At 34.7% G+C, this 15595-nt stretch overlaps 1 pseudogene; it reads left to right on the top strand.

The window, feature by feature from the left end:
• Positions 1 to 13164: 13164 nt before the first annotated feature.
• LOC137722240 (protein ALP1-like) lies at positions 13165 to 14605 on the top strand (annotated as a pseudogene).
• The last annotated feature ends 990 nt before the right edge of the window (positions 14606 to 15595 follow it).

Raw genomic sequence — 15595 nt, 5'->3', positions numbered from 1 at the left:
AATTTGGAGAGTTGATCATGTGCTTTGGTTCAATTGGAGCTTTCGTCCCTAAGTTTTTCAATTGCTCCATATTATAATGAGCTCAGAGACCGATATTTCGGAATTTTTTATTCAATGACCAAAGATCGAATTGTACAAAACTTCAATGTCTAATACTCCAAATTCCTCTTCATTGATTTAAGGCTTCACGGTTTGCTGTGCGATCCTCCAATAAATGCTCTATGCCTTGGGAAGACTTAAGACACGGTTTAGTGTTTGGGTCTATCAATGTTAAGCCTTGAAGTTTGGGGACATTACTTTTGCTTGTTAATTCCCTTAAACTAGCATTAGGCATTATATTGAAAAAATTTCTCACCATTTTAGGGCTGCTTTAGGGTTGTGGTGTCTTTTTATTTTTTCTTTTTCTTTCTTTAAAAAAAAAAAAAAGCTTATTAAAAAATCTGGTGAACCAAATGTGTTTGGTAAAACAAAACAAAAAAAGCCTGTTTTTTTTTTTTTTTTTTTAAATTATTGTCAATAGCCATTAATTATTACGGTTTAATGATATTTCTCTTGATTTGAAAGTGAAAGGTCTTAGGTTCGAATCTTGTGGATGACGAATTCGATACCAAATTAGATTGTCAATTGTGTGACTTAGTCGAACTTCCTCTCTCCTTAGTATAAAATATTGATGTACTAAAAAAAAAAAAAATTATTGTCAATGACGGTAGAAAATCATAGAAAAGTAGAAGCAGGGTCTATCATGCTTCTAATGTTTTTTTTTTTTTTTTTTTTTAAGCATAGTGAACAATGCCTATTTAATGAAATTTTCAAATGATAAGTATACTTCCACATCTTTTACAAAATTATAATCTCTACCTTTGCATTATTTTCTTTAGCAACTATTATATTGCATCAATACTATATCCTTTTTCATCATTGAATATTTATATTAAAGTTTTCTAAATACTCAGACATTTTGTAGGCCTATTTGATTGAATGATCTAGGGAGAGAGGGGTTCGGCAATATTGAGAGAGAAGAGAGATTGATTTAATTGTGAGGTGTGCTTGATTTAAACCATTGTGCCTTTATTTATAGTAGTAGAAAGGGTAAAATCTTTCCCTTTAGGATTACAACATTGAATAGGTAATCTACTCTTAATAGGAATATATAATACTTTCCCAGATTCTTTAGGATTTACACAATCACATTCCTATTCTAAATATGACTGCAACAAGACACTGATTTTTGTTTTGTTAAAATCACTTTTAAAAAAAAATTACATAACATTGAACAATTTTATTTTAGAACTATTTATTCTCACAACATAGTAGTTTTTTTTTTAAAAAAAACATAGCAACACCTTTAATGTCCTTTCTCATTCTTCCCCTCCACGGTTATTTTTTTTTGGATTTGATTTTTCGCCTTCCGCTTCGAATTAAGAGCCTTCAATGCGTGTCAATTTAACTAGGAAATCAGCTTTGATTCATATCCACGTTTTACTTTTGCTTTACTGTAACGGTGGCAAGCAATTATGTCTATGTACTATGATACGGGTTGCATTCCCACCAATCGCCTCCTCCTAACAATTAACAATTTAACCTGCTAACGATATCGTTTGTTAAAAAAAAAAAAAAAAAAAAACGAATAAAAATTTGAAAAAGCCACAAATGCTTAGTTGAAAAAAAAATATTGGAGGAAAAGTGGATCCTTCTTATGCCAAATAAATTACTTCTGGAATGAAAGATCGAATCTAAATGTTTTACATTAACAATAGTCTGAAAATTATCATTTAAGTACATGATGGGATTGAAATCCTAGAGCACGAAATTAATGGAACAGAAAATCTCGTTCCTAAATGGGTAGCGAATCATGTTGAATTATAGGTCAAGCAACCCTTAATTAACCCAAAAAATGAAAAATAAAAAAATCGAAACACCATAAGAAGGTGTGTAGTTGGCTGTTCAAATGGCCATCAAACAATCAAAATATGGAGTTTTCTAAGACCCACATGTTTGTTACTTGCCTTCTCTTTCTATCTTCTTCTTGTTTTGGCGATCAAGGATCCCCAAACAAACAGTCCACCAAACTTGCTGAGCAACATCGACTCTTGAAGTATTGGATCAAGAGGCAGGTTCCTACCGGTCCAAACCCTCTACATCACTTCGTCCAACCGCCTGTAGAAGTGTTGGATGATCCTGCAAATTATGAATCAAAGAGGCAGGTTCCTACCGGTCCAAATCCTCTACATCACTTCGTCCAACCGCCCGTACAAGTGTTGGATGATCCTGCAAATTATGAATCAAAGAGGCAGGTTCCTACCGGTCCAAATCCTCTACATCACTTCGTCCAACCGCCCGTACAAGTGTTGGATGATCCTGCAAATTATGAATCAAAGAGGCAGGTTCCTACCGGTCCAAACCCTCTACATCACTTCGTCCAACCGCCTGTAGAAGTGTTGGATGAACTTCCAAATTATGATCTTAATATGAGGCTTGTGCCTTCTGGGCATGAAGAGTCTCCTGAAGAGCCCCCTTCCAAGGTATATACTCCACCACCACCATCTTCACGTGCAAATTATGATCTTATGAGGCTTGTGCCTTCTGGTCCAAATCATGAAGAGTCTCCTGAGGAACTGCCATCACCTTCTTCGGCCACGGAAGCCAATGTTCATCGGAAACCTCACTCAAGACGCTTATTGGATAATTAAGCCATGGATGCTAGCTATAGCTCCATTAGTTTTGGCACTTTCTTTATTTTGTTATAATCAATAACTACAGTCTATTTTTCGTTTTCTCAGTTGTTTGTTTTGGATATTAGTTTGGTTCAGTTATCTGATCAGTGATCAAATCTCTCTACTTTTTTCTTTCAGCTTATGAGATTATCTATATACATACTATATTGCATGCAAGGCATTTTATATGTGGCAATCACTGACAGTAGAAAAGTTCAGTAAATGTCCAATCCATTGGGACGATGCCAGACAAAACCAGAAACATAGCTATATCGACGCGAGCAAACTCCATACAGATGATATATGTCACAGTTCAAAGAAACTTTTTCACCGATATGGGTTTAGGGTTTAGGGTTCAAGTACGTTTATAACGTTATCTTCAGCATTTGGGTTTCCCGAGATCACTGCCTCCCTTTTTAAGATTAGAATTTTTGTTTTTTTGTTTTATTTTTAAACCTAGATTATATTCAATTTAATCCCTTAAGGTCTACTTTTATTAAAGTTTATATATATATATATATATATATATATATATATATATATTGTCAAACGATAGATTTTGTTAGAGTTAGATTAGTCACCGACGGGATTCGAACTTATGCTGTCATGCAAGGACTCAACTCCTTTCCACCATTGTGTTAAAAGGTCACTTGCATTCTATTTTTGTTATTTAATGTGCATTTTTATTTAATGTCTCCACATTAAAATCTTAATTTTATTAATATGCACATATTAGTTCTTTCAATTATAAATGAACCTAAATGAGAAACTATTAAAAGAAATTAGTGACATGTAAATATGTAAATACATAAGTGTATAGAAATGACTATAACAAAATGTTTGTACTTACATATATTATAATGAACCTAAATGTATTATATTGAATTAATGTACTTAAGTGTCAATACCGAAATGTATGTACCAAAGTGTATTATATTGAATTAATGTATCAAAATGTATGTACCGAAATGTATTATATTAAATTAATGTACCTATATATTTGTATCAATGGATATACCGAAAGATATCAAATTAATGATTTAATGTACCTAAATGAAGATTATACAAATTGTATATTCCTATATTATATAAATAAATAAAATATTAGTTTACCTAAATGTAGATATCAAAATATATTATGATGAATGAAATGAAAATAAAAATCAATTGTAATTAATGCATTAAAAATAGGAAAAAACAAAGAAATAAAACATCAAAATATAATTAATAAATGAGATGATTAAATGTATCAGGAACTAAAATTAAAATTCAAAATATAATTAATAAATGAGTTGATTAAATGTATCAGGGACTAAAATTTAATTTTAATCTTACACAAGGTTATAGTCTAAAACTCTTTTTTTTATTTATTAAGAATTAAAATGAAATTTTCTATAATATATATATATATATATATATATATATTTACTTTGGACGTAAACAGTGGCGATTGCCGTACGTCTTGTTTTCCTGGTCTAGGGTTTACGTGACGAAGAAAACCAAATTTTTGTGGCATTGGTGATAGCGTTCATTTATGAGTTTAGTTTAGGGTTTATGGTGGGTGTAGAGAGAGGAAAGCTATGATCAGTTTCCAAGTAATATATTCACTTTAGTCTTTTTGCATAATTGAAATGTTTTTAATTTTTTTTTAGAGTTAATAGCAAATGAACTCGCAAGTGGTGGATTGCCTTAATAAATAAAGATTTGTTCTTCAACTCGGGTTTAAACCCTCCCCTGTCTTAATACACACACACACACACACGAAGCAAAATGTATTTACTGATGCAACACTTATATCGTTTTTTATGAGTTTTTAGCAATATTAATAAGCTTGGCCTAAATTTTGTTTTGCGATATTTTACCATTCAAACCAAAATTTTGTGCTATCAAGTTATGTGACTACATATTGTGTCAAATTGCCTCATAACTCGTATTCGAGCTTTGGGGAAAAAATTGAGAGATTTCAATTCTTTATACTTTTCTTCTCTGCAGGAAAATGTTTTTCATTTAGGAACAAAACTTGTATTTAGTCTCATAAAACAACTAGCAATTTGATCTCATTGGAGATTAAATCCCTAGAGGATGAGATTCACATATTATAACCTTTGATTTTATTATTATATATTGAAAGTGATTTGGAGCATTGGTCATGTGCCTTGGTTCAATTGGGTTTTCGTCGCTAATTTACTCAAATTGCTCCATATTATGATGAGCTTAAAAATTAATATTCAAGAATTTTTAATTCAAGGATCAAAACTCTAATCGTATGAAAATTTCTAATGCTAAAGTTGGACTTAGAAAACGAATATGAATTCAAGACCTCGAGTTTCTATATAGGGAAGAACAATTACGTCTTCATGGACAAATGTGTATCTTTATATGCTGGTATAATGAGACTGAAAATGATATATTAAAGCGTGTGGCTTGTTGCATTTGAGGGTTTGAGACCTGTTATCCATCTTATTAAAAGGGGACGAGTTGGTGGCTTCGTCACGACAGTCCACTCTTTTGGGGGTCAGGAAGACTCACATAGGCATTTCAGCCTCACTTGACCAACGTCGTGCGATCCACCAGTGCCAGGAATCGAACCCAGGATATGCCATGTGAAATACGGTCTGTAATTTGTCATTAAATTATTTCAATTTATGGTCACCTAAGTTTCACTATCGTATTAATATAAGAGTGGTGATATTCCCACCCCGGTGTCTTATTTCCCCACCCACCATTTAATGAAAATGTTAATAACATATTTATCATTTTAAAAGAAGACTCTGAAACCCTTATTTAATTCAGTACTAAAATTTTGAAAAAACAAAAAATAATTTAAAATAATAAATAAATAATGTTGGGTGGGGTGTGATATCTTTGGTGGAAAGAGGTTGGGAAAGATTTGGGTTAAAATCGACAGAAAGGTTGGAGGAAGAAATGGGCGTGTGCTAGATGAAGGCGAGAAACTTCAATGGAGAAAAAAGAGAATTGGGTGTGAGATATGTGGTTTTGACAAAAAAGGAGGAAGAAGAGTGGTTTGGGGATCCGGGGTCTGCATGGCGGTGTTATGTGTGAAGGAGATGATGAATGTCTAGGTATTAGGTCTTGCATTTTCTTTCATTTTTTTTTTCTATTTTTATTTATTTATAATTTTATTTAAAGATATATTAGAGTTATTTAAAAAAAAAATTATGGTTATTTTGGGAATAATGGTGGGTAGGGAAATAACATTTTACTTTTTTAATTTTCTATGGTGGGTGGGATTATCATGTGGGTGGGAAAATAAGACATTGGGGTGGGTCTAGTAGCACTCTTAATATAAAATATCACAACTTAATCCTTTTGAATAAACACTGAATTACAGCCAAATTACTATTGAATTAACAATTAAAATGGTATGTTTTCCTTGTAATATAATTGAAAAAAAAAATTTAATGTATTTGTGGTAGAAAATCTCGACCAATTATTCTTAAAACGGTAATTTAGATTAACGTGCCCAATATTACACAAGATTTTACTGTGATATTCTGTCAGAATTCGTCCAAGAAATCCTATAAGAAAGCGTATTTTCCGGTTCAAAACATACTGTCAATCAAACAATCAAATATGGAGTTTTCTAAGACTCACTTGTTTGTTACTTGCCTTCTCTTTCTATTTTCCTCTTGTATTGGTGATCAAGGATCCCCAAACAAACAGTCCACCAAATTTGCTGAGCCACATCGGCTCTTGAGGTATTGGATCAAGAGGCAGGTTCTTAGGGGTCCAAATTCTAAACATGGCGTCGTCCAACCGCCGCCTGCAGAAGTGTTGGATGATCCTGCGAATTATGATCTTATGAGGCTTGTGCCTTCTGGTCCAAACCATGAAGAGTCTCCTGAAGAACCACCTTCGAAGGTATATACTCTGCCACCACCATCTTCAGGTGCAAATTATGATCTTATGAGGCTTGTGCCTTCTGGTCCAAATCATGAAGGGTCTCCTGAGGAATCGCCGTCACTTTCTTCGGCCACGGAAGCCAATATTCACCGGAAACCTCACTCAAGACGCTTATGGGATAGTTAAGATATGGAGACTAGCTCTAGTTTTTTTCTCGGTTGTTTGTTTTGGTTATTGGTTTGGTTCAATTGTTTTGTTTTGGTTTAATTTTGTTTGAAGTTAATAGCGTGTGAACTCGCAAGTGGTGGTTTTGTTGGAGGATAGGTTTTCACATCGGTCATATGAAAAGGCCAAGCTAACAAAACTTCCCCCTTTGCGAGGGTCGAGGGGAGGCGGAATGTCTATCGTACGTTTTACCCTTACTTGGACATATGAAAAATAATATACAATTAATATATTGGGAGTTTCCACATCTAGTGTCACAGAGACCTTTTGCAACAAAACCCAACACCTTGCATATGTGGTTAAGTTGGGATAATATTGGTGATGTTGGTGGTGTACCATGCTCGACCTAAAAAATTTAGAATTGCCTTGATGAATAAGTACTTTCTCTCCTACTCGGGTTTGCAACCGTCCCCTCCCTCAAGGTAGTTTAGTATAGTAATATTGGTTGTAATAATAAAAGTGATGTTTAAATAAAATCTCCTTTTTTTACAAGAAAGAAATAAGGGAAAATTTATTTAAACCCATGTAACCTCTTTCTACACCCAACTTAAAATTTAAAGGGGCTTTTAGATCCAGATCCAAAAATGTAGAGTGTTTTTAGGAGTGAGTCCAGTTATCAAATTATATGTTTTTATTTCTTTTATACTCATTTTATATTTTCTAAAAATATTAAAAATCAATTAAAATCTTCTAATATTATGCATTTTCCAACTCCAAAAGAATATATTTAATATCTTACAACAAAAATACTAATATACTAGCATAAATTTATCTACAAAACATTCTACCCTAACTCAAGTAACAAATATATGAATGTATATAATACCTATACGTGAGATATGAAACCTAATTAAAATGTATAAAAAAACATAACATACCTACAAGTAAGGCACATTAATCTGTGATAGGTTGATTATAAAAAAAGAATTTGTCATATAGGTAGATAAATATAATTAACCTGTGATATAGGTTGATTATAAAAATTAAAAGTAAAATCTATAAATGGGGTTCAAAGTAGGAGGAAAAACGAGAAATAACCAAAAGATAAATAAAAAGAAATAGGCAAAGAGATAATTGGGAAGAAATTTGATTTTTATAATAAATCTTATCATTGAACATATAACTATTGATAATTAAATAATTAAATATAACAAATTGGACTTATTTTAATAAACTGGACTATTCCTACTATTGGCTCAAAAAATTGGACTTATATCAAGTTTCCCCAAATTTAAATGAGAGTTGTCTTTTTAATTCTATTGCATAATTACCATCAAGTGCAAGATGAAATTAACAATAAAAATAAAAGTTATCAACAAACCCACACTCAATATCTAAGAGCTAAAAACAAGCTTTTTATTGATGGATAGTGATTTTGAAGTTTTAAATTCTCAAACCAAGGTTTAATTGATCTATGCAAAATAAAAAAATAAAAAAAAATTGTTTGATTTCAATTTTTTTTAAGAGTTGAAAAGATGAGTTTTTAGGTTTCAATTCACGACCATCAACGCTGAAAGTTGAGAGGATGGGTTTTTGGGTTTGCTATGCTTTGTGTGTGGTCATTGCCTTTAAGAGTCTAATTGCTTATGATTTGATAGAGTAAAAATTGAGGAAAAAGTAGTAATAAGAGAAAAGATGACGATTGTGCAGCTCTATGTGATCATAACAGTAACACTCACGAAAGCAAATGAGCATATTGTTAACTGATTGTAGCTATTAGTGTTGCAGGATTTATCCCAGACTTTGTAATCTGCTACCGTTTTTTTGGATCTCATACAAACTCATGCCATTGCTTAAAAAAAGAAGAAGAAAAAAAAAGAATGACGCAGCTACTGAAAATTGGTTCATTAGGGCAAAAAGTGGTGAGGATTGTTGTTAGATTAGAATGTTTAGCCCACTTTTTGTTATCGTAATTTGGGGTGGTCTCACATGATTCATAAACAAATAGAAAATTCACCAAATTATTTGACTTGTCTACACAAATTGAACTCTAGAAAGCTTTCATTCGCTTAAACTAGTAGAAACTTCACCAAACTATTCAATTTGAAATTTTGTTTTCTAAATGGGTGTAAAGATAAATTTACATTTTGAATTGAATTTGTGAGGGTAGTTTAGGTATTAAGTTTGGATTTAAAGAGATATTAATTCTTTAATTAAAAATAATACGGGTGTGGAGGGTAAATTGGATGTAGAAAGAGAATATATATGTTCAAATAAAATTTCCCAATAAACACTTATAAAGATAATCCTCTAGGTCAAGCTAAACTACAAAAATCTCAAAGTCAAGTGGAATGCGCCTCACGGGGAAATTTAGTCACCAAAAACAACGAAGATTGACCAACGCTAGCAAGAGCATTTGCCAAAATGTGTTTCACGATAAAAGTGATGAAAATTGGTGAAAATAGGTATCCAGCAGATATCTGCAAGCTATTTTTTAAATATTGTACACCAGCGTCAAGAGATGCCAGGGTGGGAGATAGTCTCATTGATCGCATCAAGAAGGATTTTAGTATCACCCTCGACCTCTAGCTAGGCAATGGAAATCCCTGGCCAACGCAGCTCGAAGACCATCCAAAAACTAATTTGATTTATTTTTGTGTTTTTACAGCACACCATATAAGTTCACCTGTTTCGTTATTGGGAGAATTTGTAATTTCTTCAATGCCCTCTGCTGGTTTACTGCAAAATTTTCCGACAGTGAGGAACAAATTGAATGGACTTCCATTACTGCATATTTGGCTGTGTTCTGCCATCTGTTCATGTCTTTTTCTCTATGAATAATTGAATATGGGAGGGATAGTCCGGAGTAATCCCTCTTCAAACTAGAAGTTCTTGTTAATTCAAAAATGCTACTGTCAGTTTCTGTACATTGTCCTACCTTGCAGATGCTCAGTTGAGAAGAACAGTTTTTTTTATGATAATTTGGAATCTAATGAAGAAACTTTCCGGAATGGAAAACATATAGAAGGTGAACATCAAACTTGTCACACCTCAATTTCGAGATACATCTAGAATCCACACGTGACACTAAGATATAGGGGTGCTAGGAATACTATGGAAAAATATGTTTGGCTTGAATAATATTTTCATTTATATGGAATACAATATATACAATTACATTCCTTATACAACAAGAATTCTTGCCAGGAGTACAATTACAATTATAATTATAATCTAATTCTAACTAATTTGCTATATTTGTCTAATAGTACCCCAAGTTGGAGAGTGAATGTCAAGAACTCCCAACATGCGTAACATGATTGAAAACTTCTCCTTTTCGAGCGGCTTCATAAACAAGTCTATTAGCTGTTGTGTCGTACCAACGTGTCTAGTAGCTAACGTGCTATCAACAATCATATCACGTATAAAATGACAATTTATTTCAATATGATGATTTCGCTCATGGAAAAAAGGATTGACCACTACATGTAATGTCACTTGACCATCACAAAGTAAAAAAGATGGTCCAGTTAAAGGAATGTACCAATTCTCTAGTAGAAAACGTAACCAAATTACCTCACAACAAGTACTAGCCATAGTCTTATATTCTGCTTCAGCAGGATAACAAGACCATTTTCTGTTGAGTAGCGAGTAAATGGACAACTTGCCTAATCGAAACCATAATAAGCTGTTAACTTCATTTGGTTGACAGACCCATGTGCATGGGACCCCTACGCTATCAGCGCTTTGCACATGTTGCGCTGTGCAATGCTCATCTGCTAGGCATGTCCACACCCAGGAGTAGCCATCCCACTAACCCAAACTCAAATCATGGCCAAAATTTGTCCAAAACTCAATTTTGACCCAAGAATTGGAGTGTGACACACCCTGACCCGGAATGTCCACTAGGACTCCGAATCGAGCTGTGCTAGCCAACACTTGGAAGGTGACGAAGTCATAAAGTATATTGACGTGGAAAATATGAATAAATTTAGCCCTAAAAGTGCCTAAGGACTAGAGTGCACTGCGAGCGGGAACAAGCCCATTTCATACGCAACGTTAGAGCATAAGTAAAGTATAGTAATGTGGGTAAGGATTATACCCTTAGAGGTAACCACCTATACTGAGATTCACCAAGAATCCTCGTCGATACGAACTTTTAGCAGCTAAACCTGGAGGGGCTAAAAAACAAGGGTGAGTGGGCCTAAAAATAAAGTTTTTAATAAAAACATTTTTGAAAACATTATAACCCTTCACCGTAAAACCTGTATAATTTCCCAGAAAATAATAATACATACGTATATAGAAATCATACTCGAGGGTAGTGAAAACCAAGTATATGCCATGTCAAGTATCTCATCAATGAAATAAGTAAGCCAGGTGAAATAAATCAATGTTAAATGATATGTCAGCCAGAGTCACCTAACATGACATGTATGGCTCTAAACCTACACATGAGTCAGAACCACCTAATGAAGTATGTACGACAGGTTGGGTGTAAATAAGTACGCTCAAGTGCTACGATTAAGTGAAGGTTGTGCGACGTATCGCAAGTCACCTACGAGTCGGAACCACCTCATGTGGTCTGTATGATAGGCTGACACCTGCCTTGGATCCAAGGTGAGCGTGTGGTGCGGGAGGTGAATGATCACGTGAAGGCTAGGCCCTGACCTCGGGCGGAGCACTAACACCAGGGTGCAAGATAATGAGTACCAAATGCATCCAGACATATCCATATACATCACAACCACTAACATCATAATGTATTCACCTGTAGCTTACTTAGGCTCCACAGCATCATGCAACATTATGCAAAGCTATACTAATGCATAGGCTAAAATGTAAAGCAACCATGACATGACATGACATTTTAAACGAAATTCCACTTAAAACCATTTTTGGGAAAAATGGGAAACATATATACGTATATATAGAAAATCGAAAAGCCCACTCACTTGGAGTCCGTGCTACAACTCCCTAGCACAAATAGCAAGGCGTCACGAACGATTGTCGCCTAGAACAATTATCAAATTATAAGACATCAATAGAACATATAACTTACATGTTCTAATTGGTAAGATCCGTACGTCGGATTCCCGATCTGTAAATTTCTAATATTCTCAAATATTACGTGTTATAATGTATCAAAGTTTGGTGACGATCCAACGGTCGGATCGTCGATTTATATAATTATCAAGTAACACACCTTAAGGCCCTGTTTGGCACACCGTATAAGGCACCGACTAATAATACGGTGTACCGTGTTTGGTGACTGTTTGGATTAAATAGGCACCGGATTAAATAATCCGGGCCCACCCTTTTTACCCGATGCTTACCCGCTTACTAATATTGTGCAAATGCACGACATAACTTAGTCGGGCTTTGGTTGGAGAAACCAGTCTTCCGCACCCTCTCTTCCTCTCCAGGCGCTCTCCAGGTGCTCTCCAGGTGCTCTCTCTTCCTCTCATCCCAGGTTCGTCTTCTCAACTTCTTCTTCTTCGTTTGAATCACAATTCGTCTTTTCAAAATTCTTCTTCTAGGATTCCACCCCTCCCTATATTCTTCCCCCTCCTCCTATTTTTCTTGCAATTTTCTTTCAATTGATTGAATCTAGTTATCATTTTCTCTCTAATTATGCAATTGATTATGTAATTTTGTGTTTTAATTAGAATTTTTGAATTTTAAGGTTTACTATTAGGGTCGAATTTAGGGTTTGTTGTTGGTGTTGAACTTACAATTTTAACTGTATGTGTGTGTGTGTGTGTGTGTGTGTGTGTGTGTGTGTGTGTGTGTGTGTGTGTGTCTCTCTCTCTCTCTATCTGTGAGTGTGTGTGTGTGTGTGTGAAAAATTTCAAACTAGGGTTGTTGAATTGTTGATTGGCATTTATTCCAGTTTGTAAAGTAATTACCTTATAGTGTGTATGTGTGTGCGTGTGCTCTCTGTGTGTGTCTCTCTCTCTCTTTCTTTGTGTCTGTGTCTCTGTGTGTTTGTGTGTGTACACGCGCGCGCGTGCTTACAATGCAAGAGAAAACCAAAGGCAGCGTGCGCAGCTTGTGTGTGTGTGTGCGCGCGCGCGCTTGCAATGCAAAAGAAAACCAAGGGCAGCGTGCACAACTTGTGTGTGTGTGTGTGTGCTTGCAATGCAATAGAAAACCAAGGGCAGCGTGCGCAGCTTGTGTGTGTGTGTGTGTGCGCGCGCGCTTGTAATGCAAGAGAAAACCAAAGGCAGCGTGCGCAGCTTATTCCATTCAAAGGTGTGCGAAAAGAATAGGCAAGCTGCTTGGGGTTTTCTGGGTTTTCTAGATTGGACACATATATTATACTGTGGGGCACGAAATCCTTATTCTTGTGTGTGTGTGAAAAATTTCGACATTTTTTGGATTATCTGCCTATGACATTTTTTGGTAGGACTTATTAACATGCTTCCTTCCGTTTTTAGTGTTATTATGCATTCATGCTCCAGTTACTTAATTTTTTGCCACTATCTAATAATGTTATTTTATATTATCACTAGACATGGATCAAAGAAAGATTGTGGCATGCTTCATTGTTAACGTGTGGTACTTGAATATTGTGACTTGGTTGATGATGTGGTTCATCAAGAATCATAATTTAGCTAGAAGGCGGAATCGGCAACTTGCACTTAGAAATCGCACATTGTTAGGAGAATGGTAGGGTCAACCTATTTAGATAGCACAATAGGATATGATGATGTTCAGTGTGTGAACCAAATTAGAATGGATAGAAGAACGTTCCACTATTTATGTCAAATGCTTCCTGACCATGGTAGAGTAAAATTGGATGGTGTAGTAACAATGGAAGAACAAGTTTGCATGTTTTTGCATATACTTGCACATCATGTCAAGAATCGTACAATTGGGAGGAGGTTTTGTCGATCGGGGGATACCATAAGTAGATATTTCAATTCCATTCTACATGGAGTGTTAAGGCTACAAGGTACACTTTTGAAAGTGCCAGAACCCATTCCTAATGCCCACCCAGATTCTAAATGGAGTTGGTTTGAGGTATTCTTCATATTTTATATAAATTACTTCTAAAATTAATGTAATTAAATATATTGATCATACTAATGTTAATGATTTTTTTTAGGAATTGCTTGGGGGCATTGGATGGGACTTACATTAACGTTCATGTCCCTACCAAGATACCGATCAAAAAGGGAGAGATTGCGACCAATATGTTGGGAGTCTGTAATGTGGACATGAATTTTATATTTGTGTACCCAGGTTGGGAAGGGTCGGCATCTTATTCTAGAGTACTCTGAGATGCGATAAGTAGACCATCGGGATTAAAAGTTCCCACGGGTAACAATAGATTATTTGTTTATATTAGTAATTTGAATCCTCATTTTTCTTATATATAGTAATATACATTTTTTTGTGTGTTAGGGTGTTACTACCTTATGGATGGTGGGTACACAAAGGGTCCAGGATACCTTGCACCGTATAGGGGAGTGCGTTACCATCTCTCGGAGTGGAGAAATAGAAGACTCCCGATTAATCATGAGGAGTATTTCAATATGAAACATGCTCAAGCTAGAAATGTCATTGAGAGATGTTTTGGACTACTTAAGATGCGTTGAAGCATCTTAAGAGGTCTATCATTTTTCCCAATTAAAACACAATTTAGGATTATGACAGCCTGCTGCCTATTACATAATCTTATTAGAAGGCATATGTCAGATGATCCAATAGAAAATAAAATCCTAAACTTGGACGAATCTGAAAGTAGTGATGATGATGAAGATATGATTGACAGTGTTCAACCTACACAAGAATGGACTGCATGGAGAAACACTTTGGCTATGAATATGTACAATGAGTGGCGTGTGCAAGTGTGATTTGATTAAATTTTTTTACATATGCATGTTGTGATTTGGTTATGGTTTGTTATTTGAACAAATAGTGATTTCTTATGTATTCGGTTATGATACTTTATTCGAACAAAGTGCGACCTGATTATGTATTTATTTAAAAAGTGTGATGATTTGCTTATGGTTTTTATCACTTACTATTAATTATATGCATTATTGATTATATGTCCTAATGCCAATATAAAGGGTGTTCCACATGTTGTGTATGTAATTGTAGGAATGGAAAGTGAACAAAGTAGTCAACCAAAAGGAAGTAGAAAGGTTTGAAACCAACATGAAGAAGATGCATTGCTCTCCATACTTGAGGAGGCAGTTGTTAGGAATTTGCGATGTGATAACGATTGTTTCAAACCCGGAACAATGGCTCAGTTTGAAACAGCTATTAATTTGAAATGTCCTAATGCCAATATAAACGCAGTTCCACATATTGAGTCCAAAATGAGAAGGTGGAAAAAAGATTATGCAATAGTTTATGACATGGTTAATAAAACTGGTTTTGCATGGAATGATGTACGAAAGTGTATTGAGGTTGATAGCACTGAAGTATGGCAATCCTATGTAAAGGTAATTCTCTAACATAATACTCGAATTTAACTTTACATATTTGATTACTTAACATGTTCCCTTACATACAATTTAATAGTACCAAACCATATCCTTTAGCCCTATTCATTATAACAGCTTAATTAAATTAATGGATGCTTGATTATATCAAGACAGGTTGAAGGGAACAACATAAGATTGTTTGTATTTTATGGATAGTGTGATTTGTTTTCGCATTGCAAGTTAACAAAGAAGCAGAAGGCTGGCTAGGAAAATCGTTTCCATTGTATGACAGATTGAATGTTATTTTTGGGAAAGACCGAGCAACCGGAGTAGGAGCTGCAACTCCTACTGAGATGATGAATGAGCCTGAGCACATTAATGAAGATGAAGATGAGGCAGAGACTAGTTCTC

This window comes from Pyrus communis, chromosome 17 (genome assembly GCF_963583255.1).
Source record: "Pyrus communis chromosome 17, drPyrComm1.1, whole genome shotgun sequence".
NCBI classification, from domain to species: Eukaryota; Viridiplantae; Streptophyta; class Magnoliopsida; order Rosales; family Rosaceae; genus Pyrus; species Pyrus communis.
Note: the sequence above shows the minus strand (reverse complement) of the source record. Positions and strands in the feature narration are given on the sequence as shown.